This window comes from Rutidosis leptorrhynchoides, chromosome 2, assembly GCF_046630445.1.
Source record: "Rutidosis leptorrhynchoides isolate AG116_Rl617_1_P2 chromosome 2, CSIRO_AGI_Rlap_v1, whole genome shotgun sequence".
In the NCBI taxonomy this organism is placed as follows: Eukaryota; Viridiplantae; Streptophyta; class Magnoliopsida; order Asterales; family Asteraceae; genus Rutidosis; species Rutidosis leptorrhynchoides.
Window position 1 is genome coordinate 475809970 of NC_092334.1, and position 11302 is coordinate 475821271.

Genomic DNA, 11302 nt, shown 5'->3' on the forward strand with positions numbered 1-11302 from the left:
CGTAATAATAGACCACAAGATTTCATATTTCAATATACATCCCATACATAGAGATAAAAATCATTCATATGGTGAACACCTGGTAACCGACATCAACAAGATGCATATAAGAATATCCCCTATTATTCCGGGAAATCTTTCAGACATGATAAAAACGAATTCGAACTACTAAAGCATCTGGTACTTTGGATGGGGTTCGTTAGGCCCAATAGATCTATCTTTAGGATTCGCGTCAATTAGTAGATCGGTTTACTAATTCTTAGGTTAACAAGCAAAAGGGGCATATTCGGCTTCGATCATTCACCCATATAATGTAGTTTCATTTACTTGTGTCTATTTCGTAAAACATTTATAAAACTGCATGTATTCTCATCCCAAAATATTAGATTTTAAAAGTGGGACTATAACTCACTTTCACAGATTTTTACTTCGTCGGGAAGTAAGACTTGACCACTGGTCGATTCACGAACCTATAACAAATATGTACATATATATCAAAGTATTTTCAAAATATATTTACAATATTTTTATTACGTTTTAATGATTTGAGTTTATTAAGTCAGCTGTCCTCGTTAATAACCTACAACTAGTTGTCCACAGTTAGATGTACAGAAATAAATCGATATATATTATCTTGAATCAATCCAAGACCCAGTGTATACACATCTCAGGCTAGATCACAACTCAAAGTATATATATTTTTGGAATCAACCTCAACCCTGTATAGCTAACTCAAACATTACTGCATATAGAGTGTCTATGGTTGTTCCAAATAATATATATACATGGGTCGATATGATATGTCAAAACATTTGTATACGTGTCTATGGTATCCTAAGATTACATAATATATTAGAATATATGTATTATACAATATAAGTTAGCTAGGATATGATTAATATAGATTTGTTACCAATTTTCACGTAGCTACAACAAGCAAAATTATCCAATCTTGTTTTACCCATAACTTCTTCGTTTTAAATCCGTTTTGAGTGATTCAAGTTGCTATGGTTTCATATTGAACTTAATTTTATGAATCTAAATAGAAAAAGTATAAGTTTATAGTCGAAAATACAGATTACAAGTCGTTTTTGTAAAGGTAGTCATTTCAGTCGAAAGAACGACGTCTAGATGACCATTTTGGAAAACATACTTCCACTTTGAGTTTAACCATGATTTTTGGATATAGTTTCATGTTCATAAGAAAAATCAATTTCTCAGAAGAACAACTTTTAAATCAAAGTTTATCATAGTTTCTAATTAACTAACCCAAAACAGCCCGCAGTGTTACTACGACGGCGTATATCCGGTTTTACGGTGTTTTTCATGTTTTCATGTTTTAAATCATTAAGTTAGCATATCATATAGATATAGAACATGTGTCTAGTTGATTTTAAAAGTCAAGTTAGAAGTATTAACTTTTGTTTGCGAACAAGTTTAGAAGTAACTAAACTATGTTTTAGTGATTACAAGTTTAAACCTTCGAATAAGGTAGTTTTATATATATGAATTGAATGATGTTATTTACATCATTACTACCTCAGGTTTTGTGGATAAACCTACTGGAAAATAGAAAAATAGATCTAGCTTCAAAGGATCCTTGGATGGCTTGAGAGTTCTTGAAGCAAAATCATGACACGAAAACAAGTTCAAGTAAGATTTCCACTCGAAATAAGATTGTTATAGTTATAGAAATTGAATCAAAGTTTGAGTATGAGTATTACCATGAATTAGAAAGATATCTTACTGTAAATAAGAAAGATTTCTTGAGATTGGATGATCACTTGAAATGGATTTGCAAGATTGAAAGTAAGCTAGCAAACTTGGAAGTGTTGTTGGAGTGTTCTTGAGTAGTTGTTTTATAACTTGGTTTATGTATGGATTTATGAACTAGATTGAGCTAGATTTTGATGAAGATGATGAAGAACACTTAGAACACCAAGAGAGAACTTGAGAGAGAGTAGTTTGATGCATAAAAATTGGAATTGAAATGTGTTTATGGTTGGTGAGTCTACACGTGAATGAGGCATTGACATATAGCCTCCATTAGTTTGTAATCTTGTGAGATATTTCATGCTAGATGTTAAATGATGGTTCCCACATGGTTAGGTGACTCACAAGGGCTGCTAAGAGCTGATCATTGAAGTGTATATACCAATAGTAAATACATTTAGAAGCTAGGTATTGTACGAGTACGAATAAGGGTGCTTACGAGTAGAATTGTTGATGAAAATGAATGAGGATGTAATTGTAAGCATTTTTGTTAAGTCGAAGTACTTTGATAAGTGTCTTGAAGTCTTTCAAAAGTGTATGAATACATTTTAAAATACTACATTTATATACATTTTAACTGAGTCGTTAAGTCATCGTTAGTCGTTACATGTAAGTGTTGTTTGAAACCTTTAAGTTAACGATCTCGTTAAATGTTGTTAACCCATTGTTTATTATATCTAATGAGATGTTAAATTATTACATTATCATGATATTATGATATATTAATATATCTTAGTATGATATATATACAGTTAAATGTTGTTACAACGATAATCGTTACATATATGTCTCGTTTCGAAATCATTAAGTTAGTAGTCTTGTTTTTACATATGTAGTTCATTGTTAATATACTTAATGACATGTTTACTTATCATTTATCATGATTAAACATAGTGTATCAATATCTTAATATGATTCATATGTATTTAGTAAGACGTTGTTATAACGATAATCGTTATATATATCGTTTTCGAGTTTCTTAATTCAATAGTCTCATTTTTATGTATATAACTCATTGTTAAAATACCTAATGAGATACTTACTTATCATAATATCATGTTAACTATATATATCCATATATATGTCATCATATAGTTTTTACAAGTTTTAACGTTCGTGAATCACCGGTCAACTTAGGTGGTCAATTGTCTATATGAAACCTATTTCAATTAATCAAGTCTTAACAAGTTTGATTGATTAACATGTTGGAAACACTTAATCATGTAAATAACAATTTCATTTAATATATATAAACATGGAAAAGTTCGGGTCACTACACAAGCCATCAAAGATCCCTTGAAGCTCAAGTTTATTTCTCATCATTTTCAGTAGGTTTACCTACTATACTTGAGGTAGTAACGATGTTCATAACATCATTTGATATATATATATATATATATATATATATATATATATATATATATATATATATATATATATATATATATATATATATATATATATATATATATATATATATATATATATATCTTATTCAAAGCATATAACTTGTAATCACTAGAACATAGTTTAGTTAATTCTAAACTTGTTCGTAAACAAAGTTAATCTTTCTAACTTGACTTTTAAAAACAACTTAACACATGTTTTATATCTATATAATATGCTAACTTAATGATTTAAAACTTGGAAATACGAAGAACACCGTAAAATCGGACATACGCCGTCGTAGTAAAATCGAGGGCTGTTTTGGGTTGGATAATTAAAAACTATCTTGATCTTTGAATTAAAAGTTGTTCTTCTGAAAAAATAATATTTCATATGAACATGATACTATATCCAAAAATCTTGGTTAAACTCAAAATAGAAGCATGTTTTTAAAAATGGTCATCAAGATGTCGTTCTTTCGATTGAAATGACTACCTCTTTCAAAAATGACTTGTAACCTGTAACTCTGACTATAAACCACCACTTTTATGTTTAGTTTCATAAATTTCAGTTCGTTACGAAACCATAGCAATTCGATTAACTCAAAACGGATTTATAATGAAGAAGTTATGGACAAAACAATATTGGTTAAAAATGGTTAAAAATGACTACGGGATTTATTTTATAAAATCTATACCAACTATATCCTAGCTAACTTTTCTTGTATTATACATGTCTTGATAAACCATAGACACGTATACAATGTTTTGACATATCATATTGACATCATGTATATATTATTTTGAATAAATCATAAGACACTATATGCGGTAATTTCGAGTTAGCATATAATGGGTCGAGGTTGATTCTAAAATAATATAAAATGGGTTGTGATCGAGTCTGAGACATGTATACAATGGGTCGTGGATTGATTCAAGATAATATGTATAATATGAGTCTTGATTATATTAAGACAATATACTATATCGATTTATTTATGTACTACTAACTATGGACTACTAATTGTGGACTACTAACTGTGGACTACTAATTGTGGACTACTAACGTTGGAGTGCTAACTTAACAACTTAAATCATCAACACGTAATATAAATGATGTGAATATATTTCTATCATACTTTGATATATATGTATATATTTGTTATAGGTCTGTGAATCGATCCGTGGCCAAGTTTCATTTTCGACGAATTGAAAATCTGTGAAAGTGAGTTATAGTCCCATTTTTACTATCTAATATTTTTGGGATGAGAATACATGCAGTTTTGTAAATGTTCTACAAAATAGATATAAGTACTTGAAATTACATTCTATAGTTGGATTACTATACCGAATATCGCCCTTTTAGCTTGGTAAGCTAAGAATTAGTGACCTGGACCCTAATTGACGCGAATCCTAAAGGTAGATCTACGGGAACTAACACCCCCCATTCTGGAAAATGGAATGCTTTAGTACTTCGAGTTATTATTATATAGACGAGAGGATTCTGTTTTGGGGATATTCTATATGCATCTTGTTAATGTTGGTTACCAGGTGTTCATCATATGAATGATTTTTATACAGATAGCTATATGCCTGTATGTTTTATAAATGAAATCTTGTGGTCTATTATTATTACAATTTGATATATATAGGTTAAACCTATAACTCACCAACATTTTTGTTGACGTTTTAAGCATGTTTATTCTCAGGAGATTATTAAGAGATTTCGCTGTTGCATGCTAATTTAAGGACAATATTTGGAGTCAGCATGCTTGTAATATATTGTTTAAAAACTGCATTCGAGAACTTATTTTGTTGTAACATATTATTATTGTAAACCATTATGTAATGGTCGTGTGTAAGCGTTATATTTTAGATTATCATTACTTGATAATCTAAGTTATGTCTTTTAAACCTTTGTCTATAAAATAAAGGTTATGGTTTGTTTAAAACGAATGCAGTCTTTGAAAAATGTCTCATATAGAGGTCAAAACCTGGCAAAGAAAACAAATTAATATGAAACGTTTATAATCGATATGAACGGGGCATTTCAGTTGGTATCCGAGTGTTGGTCTTAGAGAACCAGAAATTTGCATTAGTGTGTCTCATCGAGTTTGTTAGGATGCATTAGTGAGTCTGGACTTCGACCGTGTTTACTTTAAAAATGATTGCTTAACACTTTTGTTGGAAACTATATATTTTTGACATGTAAATATTATGTGGTATTTTACTAATGTGTTAGTTAATGTGTGATAGATGTCTACTTCTAGCACCAATCCCATCGACTCACCTAATAACAATGAAGAGTCGAATGTATTTTGGGAAGATTCACAAATTTCGGAAGAAGAGGAACCGGAAGAAGAGGAACCGGAAGAAGAGGAACTGGGAGAAGAAGAAGAACCAGAAGAAGAAGACCCGGATGAGGAAATGTTAAAAACCACAGAAAAATAGTTAAATAAAAGAAAATCCTCAACCAATGGATCAAAGTTAAAAATGGTTTGTGGTGTCTCCGCTGAGAAGGAAAAATATTGGGAAGATTACTAATTTTTTGAAGAATCGAATCCCGATGAGGATTCCGATGATGTTATAGAAATTACCCCGGCCCAATTTAATAAAGAAAAAGAAAACAATAAGGGAAAATCTATCAAAATAGAGAAACCTAATCCCAAATTCTTAAACTTTAACTATAGCCCGTGAACATCTAAGCGATCTAATTTTTGTAGACCATTTGTGAAAAGGACTGTTCGTATTAGTATGGGTCCATTTATCCCTAAGAAGTTAGCAAAATGAAACGAGCCCAAGAAAGAAGAAACAAATGAGTCTGAATAAAAAGTTGTAATTATTTACTCTTACCATGTCGTGTAATATATGTATTGTAGTGTGCTTGTACTTTTATGTTATATGTAAAAAAATTTTGTAATGTTTTGTTAATCATCTTTTACAAATCTAATTTCTGACTCTTTTTACAGTATAAAAATTACAAAATGGACGTTAAGGATAGACAACCGAATATTTTAGAAGACCTACCACGGGAAATGATTGATGAAATCTTGTCTAGAGATGGCCAGGATTCATCAGCTCAATTGTTTATGGCAAAATTAGTTTGTAAGACATTTGAAAGACGTTTCAGGTATGCCTTGGTTTATAGAAGGCTTTCCTTCGATATATGGTGTATATCACACTGGGGAAACCCTAAGTTGAGACATGTTATCTTTAAGGCTATGTGTGCGGGAAACCCTAATGCAATTTTTCGCTACGGATTGAGAGCCTATTTTGACTCCGCATATCCCAATATAGGACTTCGTTCATTAGAAAGGGCTTCAAACACGCAACTTAAAGAAGCATGTTACGTTTACGGGTTAATGATGATCGCATCTCATCAAACTGAGAAAAAGAACATCGGGTTGCAACTTCTTAAAAAAACATTTACACAGGTGACAGATTCAGTAGTTGGGGTGAGAGATAAGGTTTTTAACTTGTTACGGTGCTGTTGGATATTACGTAACCCCCGTCATTTTGACGACGTTTGATAATTCTAAAAATGAACATATATTTCATAGCATTATTCTTCAAGAAAGACAAGCTTTTAGTTACAATTATTCTATATGCAAGTGATATTCGTTTAAATAATAAAAGGTGAAGACAAAAGACAGAATCGACGATTTGAAGATGCAAATGACCAAAAAAATCTCAAATGTACAAGATACAATCCAAGTGGTTCAATTTATTGATGACAAACGTCTAAAAATTACAAGAGTACAAGCCGCGAAACGCTAAGTACAAGATATCTAAGCATACGAAAGGACGTTCGAAAATCCGGAACTGAGACATGAACCAACTATCAACGCGTGACGTAACGGACCTAAAATTACGAGTTAACTATGCACAAGAATATAATATAATATATATATATAATTATATAAAATTATATATATTATATTATATATATATATATATTAAAAAATCACAGCAGCCCACGTTTTATTTGCTTTGTGACCAGTGGAAGGAGGCCATGTGATCGCATGGCCAGGAAGACCAAATCCCATGCGATCGCATGGGCATAAAGTTTAGGCCAGGTCTATATATAGCAACGAATTTCTGCGAATTATGTACACATATATCTATTAGATATCTCACTCACTCAATATATATTTATATTTATATTTATATTTTATAATTATAATTTTAATATTAAGTTAATAATAATAAGGTTATTGTAGGGAATGTTTTAAGTTTTGTAAGTCGAAACTCTGTCCGTGTAACACTACGCGATTAATACCCATTGTAAGTTTTGTTCAACCTTTTTAAATTAATTTCTTGTAGCTAAGTTATTATTATGCTTATTTAAGCCGAAGTAATTGTGATGTTGCACTAAATATTAAGATGAGGTTATTGGGCTTTGGACCATAATTGGGGTTTGGACAAAAGACCGACACTTGTGGAAATTGGACTATGGGCTATTAATGGGCTTTATATTTGTTAACTGAATGATAGTTCGTTAATTTAATATAGAGATTTACAATTTGATGTATCTATAAATAACCACATACACTCGATCGGATACGATGGGCGGGATATTTATAAATACTAATAATCGTTCATTTGACCGGACACGAGGATGGATTAATAGTCAATGGACTCATTAAAACAGGGGTGGATTACATACAAGGAAAATTGGTGTAATTGTTAATAAAGTATTAAAACCTTATTACAGTTTAAGTTCCCAATTAGTTGGAATATTTGACTTTGGGTATAAGGGTAATTTGACGAGGACACTCGCACTTTATATTTATGACAGATGGAATATTATGGACAAAAACCAGATAGACGTATCAAATAAACCAGGACAAAGGACAATTAACCCATGGTAATAAATTAAAATTAACACGTCAAACATCATGATTACGGAAGTTTAAAGAAGCATAATTCCTTTATTTTATATCTCATCGTACTTATATTTACTGTCATTTTATTTATCGTACTTTTTAATTATCGTACTTTTATTTATCACGCTTTAAATTAAGTTATATTTATATTTAATATTTTACGTTAGGTTTTAACTGTGATATAAGGCTTAAAATCGACAAACCAGTCATTAAACGGTAAAACCCTCATTTTATAATAATAATAATACTACTTATATATATATATATATATATATATATATATATATATATATATATATATATATATATATATATATATATATATATATATATATATATATATATATATAGTTAATAAAAATATAGTGTAAACTCAGCTGTATCCCTGTGGAATGAACCGGACTTACTAAAAACTACACTACTCTACGATTAGGTACACTGCCTATAAGTGTTGTAGCAAGGTTTAGGTATATCCATTCTATAAATAAATAAATAACTTGTGTAAAATTGTATCGTATTTAATAGTATTTTGTAGTAAACTATAATAGTATTTCGTACACCATCGCTCACACATCAAGTTTTTGGCGCAACTGCCGGGAAAATCACGCCAAAGCGAAACGCTATATTCTGAAAAAAAAATTAGTTTTTAAGGTATTTTTGTAAAAATATATATAAGTTTAAAATATTAAAAAAAATATAAAAACATAAAAAAAATATTTTTCTATATTTTGAAGTGTTTAAATTAAAAGGTTTTTATTTTTTTAAGTTACAAAAACTAATAAGTTTTTTTTTAAATATAATTTTTATTTAAATTTTATTTTCTATAAATTTAAAATCAGAAAAAAATATATATATAAAATAAAAAGTAATTGGGCTCGAACACTGTAGCAGCCCAATTTCTTTCCTGGATCTACACTCCATGAGATCGCATGGCCAGATCAAAGAACCCTCATGTGGTCGCATGAGGTGACAAGACAGGTCTGTAACTTGGGACGTACAATTAGGGTTAGGTTTTAATAATAATTATAATAAATTAAATATTAATTAGGGTTTAATTAAATTAAAATTTAGTTTAGTTTTAAATTAATTTTGTATTTTTAAGTTTTAATTAAGTTTTTTTATTATAAAATTAATACTTTTATAAAATAATAATATAAAAATAATATTTTTATAAAAATAAGTAATTTTATCATTTTTTGTTTCTTTTTATAAATTGTATATTTTAATCGTTTAATTCGTAATTTGTATATTTATCGTTCGCAATTATTTTTAAACTTAGTTTTTGCCGTAGTTATTTTATATCTCTAGATTTTTAGGTTTGCCGTAAAATCCCTTAAGTGTTTTTTCTTTAGATTAAAATTTAGGCGCTTTAGAATTTTACGACGTCGCTTATCGCTTTAGTTTTAAATAAATTTTAGTGCCTTTTAAGTTACTGCCGTTTTGGATTTAGAATTTCTTTTAAGCTTTAATACCTTTAGACTCAAGTATTTATTTTTAATTTTTAGACTTTTAAGTTTCGACGATTTACTTTCTAATTATTATTTTTCGACTTATTATTTTTCGACGTTTGTTTTTCGACGTTTGTTTTTCGACCTCTTATTTTTCGATGCGCTTTTTCTTTTTCATTTCTACGCTCTAGTTTTTAGGACATAGAATTTTCTTTATTTTCTTTAAATTTCGACGAAAAAATATTTTAAGCAGTTAAATTGATAGACATCCAAAATTTTCTGATTCGTAGTAATAGTTGGATTTGTTAGTGGCGAGTTGTGGGCTTCCGATTTAAAAGGTCCTGGCTACCTGCTGCATCTATTGGCTATTTGAAATGTGGGCAAAATCAGAAAAGTCTATTAATTTGATAACTTACATAATTTTTATCTTTATAACTAATAGGATATTCAGTGAATGCACCGAGCAAAACGTTCGCCACCTTTCATACGTTCACCACCTGTAAGTCGATCAAGACATCTATCCAATATTGACGCCATTGATTTTTCTTTAGAATCATCATCTAGTCGAACAAGTACTCCAACTCAAATTTCCGATAATCCAATTTTTGAAACCGACTTCACAATTGAGGACCAGGAGGATATTCAAGGACAATTCAGGGATCCTGAACCACTAATCATTCCTCCTGAACCACAAATTATTCATCCAAAGGTTATCGAAGAAGAAACCATAAAATCAGAATCTTCTAGTGATTCAGATTCAACAAATTCAGATATGGAAGAAATGGAAGCTCAAAGTATGGAAGACCGAATGAGAGCCACACGCACTGGCCAAGGTCATGCCATTAATCAACCAGATGTTAATGCGCTAGATTTTGAAATCAAAGGACAAATCCTACACATGATCACTAATCAATGCCAATTTGGTGGTACAGGAAAAGAAGATCCAAACGAACATCTTCGAACTTTTAGTAGAATTTGTAATCTATTTAAAATCCGAGAAGTTGAGGATGAAACTATTTATCTCATGTTGTTCCTCTGGACTTTAAAGGGGGAAGCCAAAGATTGGTTAGAATCATTACCTGAAGGAGCGATTGATTCATGGGATGTTTTAGGTGAGAAATTTCTTAAAAGATTCTTTCCGGCATCTAAAACCGTGAGACTTCAAGGAGAAATTGCCATGTTTGCACAAAAGCCAAATGAAATGCTATATGAGGCATGGACAAGATTCAGAAAAATGTTGAGAGAATGTCCTCAACATGGTCTAGATACTTATCAAATAGTTCAAATATTTTACAAAGGAGTCGACGTCGCTACACGAAAAGACATCGACACCGCAGCTGGTGGTTTTATTATGAAGAAAACCGCAACTGAAGCTCACAAAATTATTGATAACACAGCATCCCACTCACATGAGTGGCATCAAGAAAAAGATATTTTTCGTTCATCTAAGGGGCTAGATGCTTTCCGCAAAGCTAGATGCTTTCGAGAGACGAATGGAAAAGATGACTAAAGATATTCACGGAATACGAATTAGTTGTGAGCAGTGTGGAGGACCATATTTGACAAAAGATTGTCTCATTGTTGAACAAACAATGGAACAAAGAGATAATGTTTCATACATGAACCAAAGGCCTGGAAATAATTATCAAGGTAATTATCAACCGCTAAGACTAAACTACAATCAAAATCAGAATTATAACTGAAATATTCCACACAACAACCAACAAGGTCCTAGCAATCAACAAGTATATAATAATACTTACAACCAGCAAAGACCTATTTTTCCAAATAAACCACCACAAACCGATGA

General features: G+C 30.3%; 1 non-coding gene across 1 annotated transcript; it reads right to left on the reverse strand.

Moving 5' to 3' along the window:
* Nucleotides 1-10648: 10648 nt before the first annotated feature.
* On the reverse strand, nt 10649-10755 carry LOC139894704 (small nucleolar RNA R71). Its single transcript, XR_011775191.1, has one exon. It is a non-coding gene; the product is annotated as a small nucleolar RNA R71 (small nucleolar RNA).
* Between the last annotated feature and the right edge of the window lie 547 nt (nt 10756-11302).